This window comes from Mobula hypostoma, chromosome 7 (assembly GCF_963921235.1).
Source record: "Mobula hypostoma chromosome 7, sMobHyp1.1, whole genome shotgun sequence".
In the NCBI taxonomy this organism is placed as follows: Eukaryota; Metazoa; Chordata; class Chondrichthyes; order Myliobatiformes; family Myliobatidae; genus Mobula; species Mobula hypostoma.
In genome coordinates this window covers 13639643-13656616 of record NC_086103.1, presented here as the reverse complement: position 1 = coordinate 13656616, position 16974 = coordinate 13639643, and positions in this window count along the sequence as shown.

Below are 16974 nucleotides of genomic sequence, written 5' to 3'. Positions count from 1 at the left end.
ATTATCTAAATGGAGAGAAGATTCAAACATCAGAGGTACAGAGGGACTTCGAAGTCCTCATGCAAGGCTCCCAGAAGGTTAATTTACAGGTTGAGTCTGTGGTAAAGAAAGACTGGATGAACTGGGCTTGTACTCGTTGGAATTTAGAAGATTGAGGGGGGATCTGATTGAAACGTATAAGATCCTAAAGGGATTGGACAGGCTAGATGCAGGAAGATTGTTCCCGATGTTGGGGAAGTCCAGAACGAGGGGTCACAGTTTGAGGATTGAGGCCTTTTAGGACCGAGATTAGGAAAAACTTCTTCACACAGAGAGTGGTGAATCTGTGGAATTCTCTGCCACAGGAAACTGTTGAGGCCAGTTCATTGGCTATGTTTAAGAGGGAGTTAGATATGGCCCTTGTGGCTACAGGGGTCAGGGGGTATGGAGGGAAGGCTGGGGCGGGGTTCTGAGTTGGATGATCAGCCATGATCATAATAAATGGCGGTGCAGGCTCGAAGGGCCGAATGGCCTACTCCTGCACCTATTTTCTATGTTTCTATGTTTCTATGTAAAGAAGGCAAATGCAATATTGGCATTTATTTCAAGGGGAATAGAATATAAAAGCAAGAAGATAATGCTGAGCCTTTATAAGACACTAGTCAGGCCGCACTTGGAGTACAGTCAGAAGTTTTGGGCCCTATATCTCAGAAAGGATGTGTTGTCATTGGAGAGAGTCCAGAGGAGGTTCACAAAGATGATTCCGGGAACTAAGGGGCCAACATATGAGAAGTGTTTGGCAGCTTTGGGCCTGTACTCACTGGAATTTAGAAGAATGCATGGGGATCTCATTGAAACCTACCAACTGTTGAAAGGACTAGATAGGGTGGATGTGGAGGGGATGTATCCTCTGTTTGGGGTATCCAGAAGTAGAGGGCACTGCCTCAAAATTGAGGGGCGACCCTTTAGGGAAAAAGTAAAGAGGAATTTTTTTAGCCAGAGAGTAGTAAATCTGTGGAATGCTCTGCCACAGACTGCGGTGGAGGCCAAGTCTGTGAGTATATTTAAGGCGATTAATTCTTTATTGTTTCCTGGTGTATTGGTATACCAGGTATATACCAACATACCAAAGGTATATTGTTTTCTGATCAGTCAGGGTATCAAAGAATATGCTGAAAAGGCAGGCATATGGAGTTAGGTGGGGTCCAGGATCAACCATGATGGAATAGCGGAACAGACTTGATGGGTTAAATGGCCTAAATTCTGCTTCTATGTCTTATGGAATTATATACAGACCCCCAAATAGCTGTAAGGTTGTGGTCTACAAATTACAACAGGAGATAGAAAATACATGGCAAAAGGGCAATGTTATAATAGTCATGGGGGATTTCGATATGCAAGTGGATTGGGAAAATCAGGTTGTTGCTGAATTCCACAAGGGGGATTTCTAGAGTGCCTATGAGATGGCTTTTTAGAGCAGCTCATGTCTGAGCCCACTAGAGGATCCGCCATTCTGGATTGAGTGTTGTGCAATGAACCAGAATCGATTAGAGGTAAAATAACCTTTAGGGGCAAGTGATCATCATATAATTGAATTCACACTGAAATTTGAGAAGAAGCTAAAGTCAGATGTATCAGTGTTACAGTGAAATAAAGAAATTACAGAGGCATTAAAGAGGAGTTGGCCAGAACTGATTGGAAAAGAACACTGGCAGGGATGTTAGAACAGCAATGGCTGGAATTTCTGGAAGCAGTTCAGAAAGCACAGGATATATACATCCCAAAGAGGAAGAAGTATTCTAAAGGAAAGATGACACAACCATGGCTAACAAGAGACATCAAAGCAAACATAAAAGCCAAAGAGAGCAAAAATCAGTTGGAAGATAGAGGATTGGGAAGCTTTTAAAAAACAACAGAAGGCAACTAAAAAATTCATTAAGAAGGTAAAGATGGAATACAAAAGTAAGCTGGAAAATAATATTACAGAGGATATCAAAAGTTTCTTCAGATACATAAAGTGTAAAGGAAAGGCGTGAGAGTATATCAGACCACTGGAAAATAATGCTGGAGAGGTAGTAATGAGGAACAATGAAATGGTGGATGAACTGAATCAGTATTTTGCATCAGTCTTCACTGTGGAAGACACGAGCGCTATGGTGGAAGTTCCAGGTGTCAGGGGTCATGAAGTGTGTGAAGTTACCATTACTAAGGAGAAGGTTCTTGGAAAACTGAAAGGTGTGAAAGTAAGATAGATCACCTGGACCAGGTGGTGTACACCCCAAGATTCTGAAACTGGTGGCTGAAGAGACTGTGGAGCCATCAGTAATGATCTTTCAAGAATCAGTAGATCCTGGAATGGTTCCGGAAGACTGGAAAATTGCAAATGTCATTCCACTCTTCAAGAAGGGAGAGAGGTAGAAGAAAGGAAATTACCGGCCATTTAGTCTGACCTCTGTGATTGGGATGATGTTGAAGTTGATTGTTCAGGATAAGGTCTCACCGTACATGGAGGCACATGATAAAATAAACTCAAGGGAAAATCTTGCCTGACAAATCCGTTGGAATTCTTTGAAGAAATAACAAGCAGGATAGACAAAAGAGAATCAGATGGCCCAAGAATCTCACAGAACTAGAAGCCTTTTGCAAGGAAGAATGGGTGAAAATCCCCCAAACAAGAATTGAAAGATACTTAGCTGGCTACAGTAAGCATTTACAAGCTGTGATACTTGCCAAAGGGGGTGTTACTAAGTACTGTCCATGCAGGGTGCCCAAACTTTTGCTTCGGGCCATTTTCCTTTTTTGTTATTTTGAAACTGTAAAAGATGGAAATAAAAAGTAATCTTGCTTAAAATATTAAAGAAATGTGTCATCTTTAACTTTCTGCCTTTTGGAAATCAGGTCATCTTTTACTCGCTTAGCTATTCACAGTAACAGAAATGTTGACTGGGGTGCCCAAACTTTTGCATGCCACTGTACAAATATTGGAAGAGAAGGAAGAAAGAATAAAAAATTAGTTACCTCAATCAGTCTAACAGGAGGGGCTTACTACTTTTCCGGCTATAGGTTGGCTGACTCATTATACAGCCTAATGGCTGAGGGTGAGAATGAACTCATATAGCTTTGGGGCAACACAGTTGTCTTCATCTATTACTGAAAGTTCAGCCAAGGTGGCATGCAGAGGGTGAGAAACATTGTCCAGAATCGCCAGGATTTTCCGTTGGGTCCTTTGTTCTATCTCAGCCTCCAGTGTGTCCATTTTGATTCCTATAACAGAGCCAGCCGTTCTACTCAGTTTGTTGAGCCTGTTGGCATCACCCATGTTGATGCCATTGCCCCCAGCACACCACCGCATAGAAGATTATACTGGTGACAACAGACTGGTAGAACATGTGAACTGAATTGACTTTATTACCCGCATCCTTCATATATATGAGGAGTAAAAATGTTTACGTTACATCTCCATCTAAATGTGCAATGTGCAATTTATAGCAATTTATAATAAATATCCTACACAATAAGATAGTCGATATAACATAGAAATACAGTTGTATCAGCATGAGTTAATCAGTCTGATGGCCTGGTGGAAGAAGCTGTCCCGGAGCCTGTTGGTCCTGGCTTTTATGCTGCAGTACCGTTTCCCAGATGGTAGCAGCTGGAATAGTTTGTGGTTGGGGTGACTCGGGACCCCAATGATCCTTTGGGCCCTTTTAACACACCTGTCTTTGTAAATGTCCTGAACAGCGGGAAGTTCACATCTACAGATGTGCTGGGCTGTCCGCACCACTCTCTGCAGAGTCCTGCTATTGAGGGGAGTACAGTTCCCATACCAGGCAGTGATGCAGCCAGTCAGGATGCTCTCAATTGTGCCCTTACAGAAAGTTCTTCAGATTTGGGGGCTGACACCAAACTTCTTCAGCCATCAGATATGAAAGCGGTACTGTTGTGCCTTTTTCACCACACAGCCGGTATGTACAGACCACGTGAGATCCTCAGTGATGTTTATGCCAAGGAACTTAAAGCTGTTCACCTTCTCAACCCCAGATCCATTAATGTCAATAGGGTTAGCCAGTCTCCATTCCTCCTGTAATCCACAACCAGCTCCTTTGTTTTTGTGACATTGAGGGAGAGGTTGTTTTTTGACACTGTGACAGAGAGACGACTTCTTCTCTGTAGACTGCCTCATTATTATTTGCGATTAGGCCAATCAGTGTAGTATTGTCAGCAGATTTAATTAGCAGATTGGCAATACAGTCAAGGGTACACAGAGAATAAAGGAGGGGTCTTAGGACACAGCCCTGAGGGGCTCCTGTGTTGAGGGTCAGAGGGGCAGAGGTGAGGAAGCCCACTCTTACCACCTGCTGATCAGCTGATAGGAAGTCCAGGATCCAGCTGCACAAGGCAGGTCTCTGAGCTTCTTGTCGAGTCTGGATGGAACTATGGTGTTGAATGCTGAACTGTAGTCCAAGAACAGCGTTCTCACATAAGCATCCTTCTTCTCCAGATGTGTAAGGACGGTGTGTAGAGCTGTGACTATTGCGTCATCTATGAAGAAAAGGCCTGTATACTTCAAAGGACCTCAGTCTCCTCAGGAAGTAGAGGCAACTCTGGCCCTTCTTGTACACAGTCTGTGTTGGTGCTCAGGTACATGTAGGTCCTCACAGCATCCACGTCCTCACCATCAATAGCAGCAGGGAGCAATGCAGGCATAGTCTTCTTAAAGTCCATCACCATCTCCTTGCAGATGATTCAGCTTATACCATTTAACAAAGTCCTCCATCAGGGCCCTGTATTCACCTTCCCACCCTCCCTTTATCATCATCATCATCATCATCATCATCATCATCAGGTGCCGTGCCCAGTTTGAGCTTTGACTGCCATGGCCCACACACTCCTGCTTCGGGTCAAGTGGATCAATTCATTGGTATTCATTTCCAGTTCTCTGGCTGCTGTCTCCATCATCATTTGTCTTTGCCTTCCTCTTGCTTTCTTCCCTTCAATCTTTCCCATAATTACCGTGCATTCTAATTCCTCTTTCCTAATTACATGTCCAATGAAGTTACGTTGCCTTTTCATGATCTCATACATTATTTCTCTTTTTGTGTTTGCTCTGTTCATGACATCCCTCGTTAGATATTCGTTTCATCCATGATATCCTTTGCATCCTCCTCAAAAACCACATCTCTGCTGCTTCAATTCGTTTCCTCATGTTACTAGATATTGTCCAACATTCTGAGCCATATAACATAACTGGATAAACGTAACATTTCAGTACTCTGAGGCGGGTTGTCATGCCTAGTTTAGTGTTGGTCAGTATACTCTTCATTCTCGTAAAGGTGTCTTTTGCCATCCCTATTCTTCTTTTGATGTCCAAGTCGCACCTGCCATCTGATGTCACCAGCTTCCTAAGCAGCAAAAGTTCTGTACTTGTTTTATGTCTTCTCCATTTATTCTCAGCCTGCAGATAGGATTCTCCTTCTTTTTGGATATCACCATAGATTCTGTCTTTTTGCAATTTATAGATAGACCCATTTTTACACTTTCTTCAACAATTATATCAATTAAGTTTTGTAGTTCTTCCTCCGTACTTGCAATTAACACAGTGTCATCTCATTCGTAAGGCCAGTGATGTTGTGGGGATGGAACTGGACTCTCTGACGGTGGTGTCTGAAAAGAGGATGCTGTCTAAGTTGCATGCCATCTTGGACAATGTCTCCCATCCACTACATAATGTACTGGTTGGGCACAGGAGTACATTCAGCCAGAGACTCATTCCTCCGAGATGCAGCACTGAGCGTCATAGGAAGTCATTCCTGCTTGTGGCCATCAAACTTTACAACTCCTCCCCTGGAGGGTCAGACACCCTGAGCCAATAGGCTGGTCCTGGACTTATTTCCTGGCATAATTTACATATTACTATTTAGCTATTTATGGTTTTATTACGATTTAATTATTTATGGTGCAACTGTAACGAAAACCAGTTTCCCCCGGGATCAATAAAGTATGACTATGACTATATATGACTATGACTATCTCCATATCTAAAATTATTGATGTTTTCACCACCAACTTTGATTCCCAATATGTCTCTTATTTTTTGTAATATTGTCTCACTGTACATAGTAAATAAATCAGGGGAGAAAACACACTCTTGTCTAACGCCTCTCCTGATTTTCGTAAACTGACTCACTTCTCCATCTATTCTTACAGCAGCAGTTTGTTCCCAGTACAGATTTCTGATTAGGCGGAGGTCTTTCGAATCTAGATCTAGAGTTTTCTGTAATATTTCAAATAACTTATTGTGCTTCACTTTATCAAATGTTTTTGTGTAGTCGATAAAACAAACAAAGAAATCTTTTTTGCACTTGAATAGCTTGTTCTGATAGTAACCTTAACATCAATATTGTGTTTCTTGTACCTTTGTCTTTCAATGACAATCTTGAAGCACTGACTATCAGTAGGTACACTATTGTGCTTCACTTTATCAAATGCTTTTTTTTAGACACGCAATATACATTCCACTTTTGTGCACATTCATACTTCTGACCCTTAGCTTCTTGTACAATGAGATGTGTGCATTCATTCATTTTCAGCTGTCCAGTGCACCGCCAACTTTGATTCCCAAGATGACTCTTACCTTTTGTAATATTGTTTTAAATACACATTAGATAAATCAGGGGAGAAAACACACCTTTGTCTAATGCCTCTCTTGATTTTCGTAAACTGACTCACTTCTCCATCTGTTCTTACAGCGGCAGTTTATCCCCAGTACAGATTTCTGATTAGGCGGAGGTCTTTCGAATCTGGATCTAGAGCTCATGCTAATATTGGAAATATGGCTCACATCTGACAGAGGACGAGGGTTCAGTGCATCTTCAGTACTTGTAGGAGTTGAAATGCTTGGAGCCAAATCTTTAGATTTTCTTTCTGATTCTACTTTATAATTACTTTCATCTTGGCAAGCATCCAGTTCAATAGAATCAACAAACCACTGGATAGACACGCAATATACATTCCACTTTTGTGCACATTCATACTTCTTGAAGCACTATCTTGAGGCCGCCTGAGGTGAGGTAAAGCGAGCTCTGATTCCTCGCCCGCACGGTTTTCGGAAGGTGGAGGACTGAGGCTTGGTTCTGCGTTTCGGGTCAAGTCCGGTGGCATCGAGGAAGGCAAGAAGGTAGCAAGGCACCCCTCAGACCTGGCACCAGATTGTGAAAATGGCCAAGTCTGCAAGTCGAGTATCTTTCCTTATGAAATTCATAAAAACAGAGGGGAAAAGATTCTGAGTATTTCACAAAAGCTTTTAAGGCAATTAAAGAATTTAAATCAGAAGAATTTCTACTAACTATCAATGAAGATGAAACATTTAGCTTAAAAGTAAAGGACAACTCACTTTATATATGTGACCCATTTGAGGGACCTGCTTATGATCATCTACAAAAGCTTGGATGTAGGATCGTTGGTCCACAAGTAGTTATATTTTGTCTTCAGCAACAACAGAATGTACCTGGAGCCAAATCTTTAGATTTTCTTTCTGATTCTACTTTATAATTACTTTCATCTTGGAAAGCACCCAGTTTCAAAGAATCAAAGATCCACTGGATAGACACGCAACGAAGGCAAGGAAGTTTGCAGACGATATGAAGATAGGTGGAGGGGCAGGTGGTTTTGAGGAAGTAGAGAGGCTACAGAAGGACCTACACAGATTAGGAGAATGGGCAAAGAAATGGCAGATGGAATACAGTGTCAGGAACTGTATGGTCATGCACTTTGGTAGAAGAAATGAAAGGGTTGACTATTTTTTAAGTGGAGAGAAAATGCAAAACTCTGTGGTGCAAAGGGACTTGGGAGTCCCTGTACAGGTTGAGTCAGAGGTGAGGAAGACAAATGAGATGTTAATCTTCATGTCAAGAGGACTAAAATATGAAAGCAAGGATGTAACGTTGAGACTTTGTAAAGCACTGGTAAGGCCTCACTTAGAGTACTGTGAGCAGGACTGAGCGCCTTATTTTGGAAAGGACGTGCTGAAACTGGAGAGGGTTCAAAGGAGTTTCAGGAAAATGATTCCAGGATTGAGTGGCTTTTCATATAAAGAGCATTTGATGGCTCTGAGCCTGTATTCACTGGAATTCAGAAGAATCAGGGGTGACCTCATTGAAACAGTGAAAGGTCTTGCTAGAGTGGATGTGGAGAGGACGTTTCCTGTGATGGGAGAGTCTAGGACCAGAGCACACAGCCTCACAATAGAGGGGCATCCTTTTAGAATGGAGAAAAGGAAGAATTTCTTTAGCTAGAGAGTGATGGATCTGTGAAAATCTTTGCCACAGACAGCTGTGGAAGCCAAGCATTTAGGTATTTTTAAGGCAAGATTGATAGATTCTTGATTGGTCAGGGAGAAGGCAGGAGACTGGGGCTGAGGGGAATATTGGATCAACCATGATGGAATGGCAGACAAGACTCGATGGGCCAAATGGCCCAATTCTGCTCCTATATCAAACGGTTTTATGGTCAAAGAAAGGAGGAAAAGTTCCACCAAAGGCTATTCCTGATGGAGGTCGGCTGTAGAGGGTTCCCAGCAAGGTTGGCATGGAGTTTGCTGTCTGCGCTGGGCCTTGATGAAAAAGCAAGAGTCAAACAGCTCGCAGGATGGGGAAGGAAGCAGAAAGAGCCTCTGGCTGGGTATGGAGCAGGTGAGAGGAGTTGAGCTGGAAGTCAGGAGCAGACAGGCAGTGACTTGGCCACCTCTGCTGACCCGCCAACTGGAGAGTGTAGTGTTTACAGGCGGAAATACTCGATGAAGGTTGGGCATCATCTGATGACATCTGTTCCTGGCCAAAGGCTATGGCTACCTCATCAAGTAACTGAAGTGAGCACCTTGGAGTATGATGCAGGCAAGTCTCCACACACAGGTGCTGCTCGACCAGCCTAGCAGGCTGTTGCCTCAGGAACTGGATTTCATCTGTATCTCTTGTATGCACATTGAATAATAACAAAAAAATGCTCAGTCACAATTCAACACTCCCAGTGAAAGTTCCCAGACGTGAAACAATTTTGGATTCTGATGTTTAAGTCCAAGGTGCTTTCAGAAGTCAGGAAAGAGGCAGAAAATTTGTTGTTACACAATCATTTTAGTTAAAAGTTGATAGAACAAAGGAAATTTGAACAAACGAAAACAGCACCTATTGCTGACAGCATTTTTTATCCACAGATAGACATTTGATTCTAATTTATTGATGTGTTAACCAATTTGAATGTCATTATTCAAATAATGCAGAACAAGTAATTATATACAATACAAGCAATTGTTAAACTGAAAACAAAACTATCAATTACACAGTATAATCTAAGAATTATACAGTTGGATCTAATTATTTTCTCTCCACAGATGCTGCCTGATATGCTGAGTGCTTCCAGACTTTTCCGTTTTTATTTTCAAATTATTATTTTATTTACTTTCAAATGCAACTGGGATCTGTGCCAAGTGAGAGCAAGACCAGAGCAGAAGCTGCCATTACTGTAAACCAGGAAAGCAGAGATATAAACCACACATTGTTGAGGATCCCTACCAGCCCACATTCTCCAAATCAGAAACAGCATCGGGTTTAATATCATTGGCATATGCTGTGAGATTTATGGTTTTGTGGCAGCTGTGCGTGCAATATATAATAATGAAAATCTTCAAATTACGGTGCAATAAGGAACATATATAGATTAAATTAAGTAGTGCAAAAATAGAGCAAAAATAGTGAGGTGTGTTCATGGGTTTAATGTCCATTCGGAAATCAGATGGCAGGGGGGAAGAAGCTGTTCCTAAAATGTTAGGTGTGTGTCTTCAGGCTCCTGTACCCCTTCCTTGATGGTAGCAATAGAAGACAGCAGGTCCTGGATGTCAGTGGTCCTTAATGAAGGATGCAACCTTTTTGACCCACGACCATCAGGAAGGAGGTACAGGAGCATCAGGACTAGGACTGCCAGACTGGGGAACAGCTTCTACCCTCAGACCGTGAGACTAATGAATACCCTGTCACCACTGAGGTCTCATCACCAGGACAGAGACCTGTTTACTGTTTATCTGTGCTGCGCACTGCATGTATTTTGAATTATATTTTATTAATTTATTTGTGGTAGCATTATGTTTTATGTGATAAGGGTTCACCGTGGTCTGTGTTTCATTTGGTTGTATACATGGACAGTCAAATGGCAATAAATTTAAACTTGAACTTAATGTTTCTGCCCAGCATTATGGGCCTCCTCTGTTGGCGTTGGAAAGTATGGCGACTTTCATGGGCTATCCTCAGCACATCCTTAGGCTGTGTTGTTTGTTAACGCGAATGACACATCTTACTGTGTGTCTGGTGTACACGTGAGAAATAAATCGGAATCTGAATCTCAAATTGGTAAACTAGTAAATTGCTTTATTTTGTCACATATACCAAGGTGCAGTGAAGAACCGTGTTTTGTATGCCGTCCATACAGACCGGATCACTACATAGTGCATCGAGGTAGAACAAGGGAAAACAATAACAGAATGCAGAATAAAGAGTTACAGTTACAGAGAGAGTGCAGTGCAGGCAGACAATAAGGTCCAAGGTCATACCAAGGTAAATCATGAGGTCAAGGGTCCACCTAACCACACTAGGAAACCATTCAGTGGGTTATGCAGCATCCTTGAGCCTGGTGGAATGTGCTTCCAGGCCTTTACATCTCTTATTAATTACGTTATCTGCTTAATCAAGGCACTGGGAAATGTAGAGAGAGTCCACAGAGGGGAGGATGATTTCTGTGATGGGCTGAGTTAGAATCTGGGCAAAGAACAGGGCCATGGTTGAATTGCAAGAAATAAAAAATAAGAAATGCATTTATATTACAAAAAGAGTAATTTCCATCGGACCGTAAGACACAGGAGCAGAATTGGGCTTTTTGGCCCATTGAATCTACTTGGCAATTTGATCATGGCTAATTTATTGTCCCTTTCAACCCCACTCTCCTACCTTCTTTCCGTAACCTTCGATACCCTGACCAATCAAGAATTTATCAGCCTCCACTTAAAATGTACCCAATGACTTGGCCTCCTCAGCCACCTGTGGCAATGAATTCACAGATTCACTGCCCTCTGGCTGAAGAATTTGTCCTTATCTCTGTTTTGGTTTTATTTTACTTTTATTTAGAGATACAGCACTGTTACAGGTCCTTCGAGCCCACGTCACACAATTACACCCATGTGACCAATTATCCTGTTAACCCCTACTCCTTTCGAATGTGGGAGGAAACGGGAGCGTTCCGAAGAACCCACACGGTCACGGGGAGAAAGTACAAACTCCTTACAGACAGCAGCAGGAATTTCACTCCGATCACTGGCACTGTAAATCATTACACTAACTGCTACTCCGCTGCACCACGCCTTTGCCTCAATAAACAGGCAATCAAGCGCATTAACAACAGACAGAAAGCGATCCAGTTGATGAGCGGAACTCTTCCTGTGATTACACAACAGGCAACTGGTGCAGCAGACAAAGGCTGTAAGCAGATTCCCGTCAGAAGATCGGATGTCCCAGGCCAAGTGCAGCTGTCGTGGTAGGACAGAGTGTTCTCCAGAAACTGGTGACTCACATCCATCAGTTAGCAATATGAATACGTCACCTGGACGAAGTTTGCAACTCTTATCCCACAGAAAATTGGCTAATGAGTATCACTGACAGACATTTGAAGAGAAGAGTTGGGGTCTCAGGCTCAAAGTTCAAAGTAAATTTAGTATCAAACATATATGTCACCATCAATGTTCCAACTATTGCTCTGAGCAAGAAATTTTACATGGCTTGAAAACTGAGTGGCACATTAAATGTTAACTTTAACATTTGAGAAAACAAAATTCCAGCTGCACGACAACAAAGTCAGTGGGAGCATCTCAGTTACTGTGCAGCCGCATGGCTTAGAGCAAACAGTGCTCTCCATGTACAACCCTGAGATTCACTTTCTTGCGAGCATCCACAATAAATACAAAAAAACCCACAATAAAAACATTGAAACACCACCCCCAACAGGACAGACAAATAACCAATGTGCAAAAGACAGCAATTGTGCAAATACAAAACAAAATAATAATAAATAAATCGATAGATATAGGACATGAGATGAAGAGTCCCTCTAAGTGAGTCCATAGGTTGTGGGAACATTTCAGTGATGGGGCAAGTGAAATTGAGTGTAGATACTCTCTTTCGTTCATGAGGGGTAATAACTGTTCCTGAACATGGTGGTGAGAGTCCTGAGGCTCCTGTACCTTCTATTCTAGCAGCGAGAAGAGAGCATGTCCTGGGTGGTGGGGGTTCTTAATGATAGATGCTGCAGTCGTACAAGGTCACACTTCAAGACTGGAGATTCGAGATTCAAGACAGTTCTGTGCACAAGTGCAAGGGGAATGATTACTTGTTACTCCAGATCCAACGCAGCACAAGAAACACAAAAGATAAAGAACACAGTATTAATAATTCTTTAACAAATACAATAAATATAAAGACAAGAAAATCTGCAGATGCTAGAAATCCAAGCAACACACACAGAATGCCAGAGGAATTCAGCTCATCGGGCAGCATCTATGGAAAAGAGTAGACAGTTGACGTTTCAGGACAAGACCCTTCATCAGGACTGAAAAAAAAATTAGAAGTGAGATCAAGAATGTGGGGGGTGGGGATGAAGGTGGGTGGTGATAGGGGAAACTGGGAGTGAGGAGGGGTGAAGTAAGGAGCTGGGAAGCTGGTAAAGAGCTGGCGAAGGAGGAATCTGATAGGAGAGGGTAGAAGGCCATGGAAGAAAGGGAAGGGGGAGGAGCACCAGAGGGAGGTGGTGAGCAGGTAAGGAGATAAGGCAAGAGAGCAAAACAGGAATGGGAATGGTGAAGGGTAGGGGGCAATTACTGGAAGTTTGAGAAATTGATGTTCAAGCTGCAGGTTGGAGGCCTCCCAATGGAAATGGAATCAGGTTGGAGGCTACCCAGCTACACTCACTTGACTCTGTTTTACTCGCGCCCAACCCCCAGTTCAGTTCCTTCTTACCTACATACCTAGCACTTCACACACTTTGGAACTTTCCAATGACTTTCCTGGCCCCATCATCTCATTTTCACCATGGACGTCCAGTCCCTTTACACCTCTATCGCCCAAGAGGTTGGCCCTAAAGCTCTCCGCTTCTTTCTGGATAACAGACCCAACCTGTTCTCCTCCACTACCACTCTCCTCCGTCTGGCAGAACTGGTCCTCACTCTCAATAATTTCTCCTTTGGCTCATCCAAACAAAAGGTGCAGCCATGGATATTTGTATGGTACCCAGCTATGCCTGCCTTTTCTGTCAGCCACGTGGATCAGTCTATGTTCCAAGCCTACACTGGTATCGTTCCCCAACTTTCCCTATGCTACATTGACGATTGCATTGGGACTGCTTCCTGCACCCATGCTGAGCTCGTCGATTTCATCAACTGTGCCTCCAACTTCCACCCTGCCCTCAAATTTACCTAGTCCAATTCTGACACCTCCCTCCCCTTTCTAGATCTCTCTGTCTCTATCTCTGGAGACAGCTTATCTACTGATCATTTTACTGATTCTCACAGATACCTGGACTTTACCTCTTCCCACCTGTCACTTGTAAAAATGTCATCCTCTTCTCTCAGTTCCTCCGTTTCCACCACATCTGCTATCAGGATGAGGCTTTTCATTCCAGAAATCACAAGATGTCCTCCGTCTTCAAAGAACAGTGTGTTCCTTCCTCCACCTCAATGCTGCCCTCACCCCTATCTCTTCCATTTTGTGCACGTCTGCCTTCTACTTCCCATTCCCATTCTGACGCGTCAGTCATGGCCTCTTCTACTGCCGTGATGAGACCACACTCAGGCTGGAGGAGCAACATTGATTTGGTGTCTACTCCATCTGAGGGGCAGAGGCCCTATGCCCCTTCCCCTCTATAGTCCTGACAAACGGTTCCGGCCAGAAATGTCGACTCATCATTTTCACGGATGCTGCCCGACCTGCTGAGTTCCTCCAGCATGTTGTGAGTGTTGCTTTGACCCCAGCATCTGCAGAGTATTTTGTGTTTAGCATTTATAGGAAGAGGTACAGTCAAATCTCTTACTATCTCTTCTTTCAGTTAGTCCTGACGAAGGGTCTCGGCCCAAAACATTGACTGTACCTCTTCCTATAGATGCTGCCTGGCCTGCTGTGTTCACCAGCAATTTTTATGTGTGTTGCTTGAAATTCCAGCATCTGCAGATTTCCTCATGTTTGAGTTCTTAAAACAGTTTAGATAGAAAAAAAAGAAAAAAAGATCATGATTAAAGGTTAAAACTTACTCTCATTCCATCGATGTTGGGAAGAGGCATTCGTGAGGTAATATTATGACAACATTAATAATTGGATGATGCAGGAAAAGATCATGGAGAGATGGCTACTGTTGAAGACGATGGGCCTGGTGCTGGAGAGGATGGATCTGGTGCTGGAGAGGATGGATCTGGTGTTGGAGAGGATGGATCTGGTGCTGGAGAGGATGGATCTGGTGTTGGAGAGGATGGATCTGGTGCTGGAGAGGATGGATCTGGTGTTGGAGAGGATGGATCTGGTGCTGGAGAGTCAGGGTTTGATTCTGCTGCTGGGGGGGTGGTTTACTACTGGAGTCAATTTCTTGAAGTAGGCATCAAGGGAGGTTTGTACAAAGCTTTTCTTTTTCTCGTCATAAATGGCCTTGTAGCGGCTGAGGCCCTCGGTAAGTGTACAATAAACTTTGGTGAACTTCTCTGTATTAGGATCTTGCCTCTCCAACTTTGCCATCCCTGCTTCAATGAGACGAAAGGCTTCAGCTAACTCTTTTGTCAAAAACTTTTGCCCTGGTGCCCTTTCTCCCTCTTTCAAAGTGTAGGTCCTTTCAGGCATTTTTTCCAAAATAATCCAGTCTCGTCTACATTAAATATTTGGTCTGGCAAATAACCTTCCTCCTCAATAATTTTTTTCAACATTAATCACTGGCAGCACTTACATTGGCACTGGCTGCTTCACCTTGCACTTTAATATATGTAAATCTGCCCTCACTCTGAAACGATTGAACCAACCCCTACTCGCAACAAATTCTTCATCACAATCACCTTCACTTGCTGCACGTGTGGCTTTCTTGCGCTAAAGTAAGGCTAATAGGCACATTACGCTGATTTTGATCGTCTAACCAAATTATCAATAGCCTTTCCATTTCAATAATTAAACCACTGCGTTGCTTAGTAATAATTGTAGCTTTCATTGGGGCAGGCCCTTTCACATGCTCCATTATTCTCACTTTATCCTTTAAAATTGTTCCGATCGTTGACCAACTGTAGCCTAACGCTTTTCCGATGACCGATGACGTTTCACCTCTTTCCGATCGCTTTATTATTTCCACTTTATTTTCAATCGTGATCGTTTTCCTTTTCTTTGATGCATCACCAGCACTTGCATCGGATTTACGCTTTGGAGGCATGGTTACAAGGGTAAATAAGAGAAAAATTTAAGCCAAAAACAAAGTTACACACTCAACACAGTGTTAATGGCAACGTGATTCGACTTAAAATGGCGGACGGCGTTCTCCTTCCTCGAGCCGACGAACCGCTGATGCCGCGCACTGTTTTCAAATTTTTAATATGATAGGCTTTATGGCAGTCCGTTCGTAAGTACGAGTTGTCCATAAGTCAGACGTTCTTAACCCGGGGACTTACCGTAAATATAAATACGTAAAGTGACGCTAGGCACAAGAGTGTCTGCATCAGGTGATTGACAGGAAACGATAAAGTCGTGGTGGTTGGGGGTGTGGAGGGGTGGGTTAGTGGGTGGAGGTGTTGATCAGCCTTACTGCTTGGGGAAAGTAACTGTTTTTGAGTCTGGTGGTCCTGGGGGGACGTTATGTAGCATCCTCCCTGAAGGGAGTGGGACAGACAGTCCATGAGCAGGGTGGGGATCGTTCATGTTGCTGGCCCTTTCCCGGCACCTTTCTGTAGATACAGTGTGTCCTGGTAGGCTGTGATGCATTGGGCAGTTCTGACTGCACATCGTAGAACCTTCCTGTCTGCCCCAGAGCAGTTGGAACGTTATGTGCTGCTGGAGAGAGAATTTCAAAGACCCAGAGCAACACCCACAAAATGCTGCAGGAACTCAGCAGGTCAGGCAGCATCTGTGGAGATGACTAAACAGTCGACGCTCCGTTCCGGCCCTTCGTCTGGACTGGAAAGGAATCAGAAAGAAGCCAGAATAAGCCGTGGGAGGAGAAGAAGGAGGACGAGTTGGCGGGTGAAAGGTGAAGCCAGGTAGGTGGAGGAGGCGAGTGAAGTCAGAAGATGGGAGGTGATAGGTGGAAAAGGTAAAGGGCTGGAGAGGAAAGAATCTGATCGGAGAGGAGAGTGGGCCAAGGGAGCAGGGGAAGGAGGGGGACCCTAGGGGGTCATCGGAGCAGGAAAAGGAGGGGGGCCCCAGGAGGTCATGATAGGCAGGTGTGGGTAAGAGGCAGAGTGGTGAATTGAAGAGGGAATGGAGGAGGGGGGAAAGTTACTGTAAGCTGGAGAAATCGATGTTCATGCCACCTGGTTGGAGGTTACCTCGATGGAATATAACCTCGAGACCCAGAGTCAGAATCAGATTCAGATTCACTTATCACATGTACATCGAAACATACAGTGAACTGTGTTGTTCACATTAACAACCAACACAGTCTAGGGATGTGCTGGGGGCAGCCGGCAAGTGTTACCACACAGTCCAGTGACAACGTAACATGTCCACAATACTCAGCAGAACAACACAGAGCACAACAAAAGAGAACATACCAGGCAATGACCTAAAAACAGGCCCCGTTCTACCTTTCCACCCACCCATGCACATACAGGCACAGCTCTCCACCTCCAGGAAAGGCCACCTTTGACCTGCAGTGGACTCGGACACAGACACTGGGCGGTCAATTTCCCCAGCAGACTCGCAGAGATCCGCAGACTCAGGGCTATGT